Below are 4,088 nucleotides of genomic sequence, written 5' to 3' on the forward strand. Positions count from 1 at the left end.
CGTGTGCACAGCTTGATCAAGGCTTTTTTTTTTCTCTCTCGCAACCAATAATAAAGAGGAAGTTGGCACTGACATGGTCTGGAAAGTCCCTACCGTATATAATAGAACATGAGCCGATCTTGAATATAAGCACACAGTATATGGTCTATCAGCCTGTGGATCAGTAGGTAGCACTGTTTCTCTCTCTCTCTCTCGCCTCTGAGTCAGATGGTTGTGGTTTCACAGTCCCCACTCCAGAGACTTGAGCACAGAATCCGGGCTGACACTCCCGGTGCAGCACTGAGGGAGCCCTACACTAACAGAGGGGCCGTCTTTCGGATGAGACGTTAAACCGAGGCCCCGTCTGCCCTCTCAGGTGGACGTAAAAGATCCCACGGCCACTGATGTGAAAAAGTGCAGGGGAGTTCTTCCTGGGGCCAATATTTATCCTTCAAGCAACAATCCCAAAAAAATAGGTTAGTCATTTATTTCATTGCTGTTTGTGGGATCTTGCTGTGCACAAAATGGCTGCCGCATTTCCTACATTACAACAGTGACTACACTTCAAAAGTATCTCATTGGCTGTAAAGCGCTTTGGGACGTCCCGAAAGCACTACTGAAAGGCCAGTTCAGCTTGAATTAGCCTGCTGATCCTCACCACCTTGGCTCACATCTGAAGAATGGCAACTTGCACAGGGGGGCAGCTAACACATGGAACTCCAGCGAGAGGGGAAGAGAGGGGAGAGATCCTTTCAAACAGGGAAGGGCGAAGGGAGCTGGCTTCAAACAGAAACTCCTTTCTATTTCGTGATATTTGATAAGCACCAACACACTTGCTCCAATCTCAGTGTTTCCGAGAACATCTTACCTGACACTACACAACCCATATTTCAATGACAATTGAAACTTGTTCCACTAGTCTGTTGGCGCCAAATTCGCCAGCTGTAAATACTAAAGATTGAAGAAAGAACAAAAGAACCTGCATTTCTCTAGCGCCTTTCACCACCTCAAGATGTCCCAAAGCGCTTTTAAAGTGTGGTCACTGTTGTAATGTAGGGAATACGGCAGCCAATTTGCGCACAGCAAGATCCCACAAACAACAATGTGATAAATGACCAGATAATCTGCTTTAGTGATGGTGGTTGAGGGATAAATGTTGGTCAGGACGACAGGGAGAATTTCCCTGCTCTTCTTCAAACTAGTGGCTATGGGATCTTTTACCTCCACCTGAGAGGGCAGAGGGGGCCTCGGTTAACATCTCACCCAAAAGACGGCACCAGCAACACTGCAGCACTCCCTCAGTACCGCACTGGGAGTGTCAGCACTGATTGTGTGCGCAAGTCTCTGGAGTGGGGCTCGAACCCACGACCTTCTGACTCAGAGGCCAGAGGGCTACCCACTGAGGCACGGCCTACACCGACATGAGGTTTCTTAAGAGAAGCTTTTTCATGAAGAGCTTGATTTGAACCACTTCAGAGCATTCTCATTGAAGCTAGTGCTATGGCTCAGTAAATGAACACACCCCAGTACTGAGCCAGAAAGACCACAATGTTCTCTGGTTTGAGCCCTGGCCTGTGCTGAGCTAGCTGACGGATCAATGGGAGGGATTCTCCAAGTGGCCTTGGCTCCCCTGAGCTGGAGATGGAGGGGGAATTGTCAGCTAGGGCTCTTCTGTATCTGCTGATCCCTGCTAGACAATGCTCAGGGTAAGGGCAGGTGATCAAATGACCAACTGACCCTCACAGTCTGGACCTCACACATGGTGACTGGCCAAGTTATGAGAGATTATCAGTGCCCATGGACTGTAAGATAGTCCCTAATAAATCCAATAAGGAATTCAGGAGAAACTTCTTTACCCAGAGAGTGGTGAGAATGTGGAACTCGCTCCCACAAGGAGTAGTTGAGGTGAATAGTGTAGATGCATTTAAAGGGGAAGCTGGATAAACACACGAGGGAGAAAGGAATAGGAGGATATGCTGACAGGGTTTAGATGAAGTAGGGAGGGAGGAGGCTCGAGTGGAGCACAAACACCGCCATAGAACCAATTGGACCGAACGGCCTGTTTCTGTGCTCGGTGTAACTCCAGCAAACGTTGACGCTTTCAGGAGGAGGGGAGCAGAAACGAGGGGGCGAGGGGTGGAGAAGAGGGAAGAAATGGAAGAAATACCAGTCTTGATTAGGAGGGTCCCTTCTAGTTCCCTATCCAGGAGAGGCTGCTCCTCATCTCTGTCCCGCAGAGCGTCCCTTATTACGTGGCAAGCTGAGAGCCACCAGACTGAAAATGTTCCCTTTTTTTGGAAATGTAAGAGGTTCAAGTCACAAACTGAAGTGAAAATCCTGAACCATGTACGACATTAAATCATTTCCATTTTTTCTTTTTTTTTAACTCTTTAACTGCCGTGAGATCTTTCCCTCCCTTTTGTTTATTTTCTCTCCACTATTTTATTTTTATTTTTTCTGGCTTCCCTGAAGAACAATGCTGTAACCCCCTGAGAGTCACTTCCGGTTGCGTTTTGTGAGAGATCTCCCTCCTTTCCCCGGTGTAAAATGTCTGGTCTCCATTGGACAGCCATCCTTACGATGCACAGCCAAGGTCAGGTCCTCCCCGTGTGGGGGAGGAGAGGAGAGGAGAGGAGGGGGTGTGGGGGAGGAGAGGAGAGGAGTGGAGGGGGGGGGGGGAAGGAGAGGAGGGGGGGGAGGAGAGGAGAGGAGGGGGTGTGGGGGAGGAGAGGAGAGGGGGGGGGGAGGAGAGCGGGGGTCGGGTAACGAACATGAATCCACAAGGCCATGAAACAGGGCAACAAGAGAAGGAAGGAGGATGAATTTTAAAAAGCTTTAGAAGACTTAGGGAGTCAGGATTCACATATAGCATCCAACATCATTCATCAAGGAAACACTATTTTTAAAATATAGAATCATAGGATCTTACAGCACAGAAGGAGGCCATTCAGCCCATTGTGCCTGTGCTGGCTCTTTGAAAGAGCTGTCCAATTTAGTCCCACACCCTAGCTTTTTCCCCATAACCTTGCAAATCAATCCTCTCCACATACATGTCCAAAAGCCTTTTGAAAGTTCCTATGGAATCTGCTTCCACCGCCCTTTCAGGGAGTGCGTTCCAGATCATAACAACCCCGTGTGTGAAAAAATTTCTCCTCATTTCCCCTCTGGTTCTTTTGCCAATGATTTTAAATCTGTGCCCTCTGGTCACCGACCCACTTGCCAGAGGAAACAGTTTCTCCTTATTTACTCTAACAAAACCCCTCATGATTTTGAACACCTCCATTAAATCTCCCCTTAACCTTCTCTGCTCTAAGGAGAACAACCCCAGCTTCTCCAATCTTTCCATATCCCTCATCCCTGGTATCATCCCGAGAAACCGACCCTCCTCTGCTACCTTTCCAAGGCCTTGACATCCTTCCTGATTGGCCTCTGCAGCCCTGTGTTGGAGAGGGGCTAAAAATAATAACCAGGGCTCCTGCTCCTCATCACGACCACGTGACTGCTGCTGGAATGCAGGGGTGCTCGGCCATCAGGTGAGGAGGGGGAAATCTGGCTCGGCCGCGACGCCTCCCACAGTCGAATAAGCTAACGACGCTCACTCTCTAGGTTCACCCAGGAGGCATGGCTTCTTAGGTGAGGCATCAGAAAACATGCCAGCGTCCATGGAACCATATCCCAGCAAGAGTTACCACTCTGAGGAGAGGGAAAAAGACATCTCGCTGTATGTAGACGTAAACTGCTAAAATTAAATAAGATCTCTTTGCGTTGATTAATTATTGAGGTCAAGGCCCAAGGCCCAAATTGTGTGACAACCACCAAGACTGAGAAAAAACAGGGAAGTAGATGAAGGAAATTAAGGAGTAATAGTCAGGTGATGCCAAGACTGCGTTTTAAAGCTCATAGATTAGGTGTCAGCTGTGGGTAGTGATATCACTCTCACCTCTGAGTCAGGAGGCTGTGGGTTCAGGTCCCACTCCAGAGACTTGAGCATAAAATCCAGGCCGACACTCCACTGCAGTACTGAGGGAGTGCCGCACTGTCGGAGGTGCCGTCTTTCAGTTGAGATGTTAAACCGAGGGCCCCGTCTGCCCTCTCAGGTGGACGTCAAA

Source organism: Heptranchias perlo, chromosome 14, assembly GCF_035084215.1.
Source record: "Heptranchias perlo isolate sHepPer1 chromosome 14, sHepPer1.hap1, whole genome shotgun sequence".
NCBI lineage: Eukaryota > Metazoa > Chordata > Chondrichthyes > Hexanchiformes > Hexanchidae > Heptranchias > Heptranchias perlo.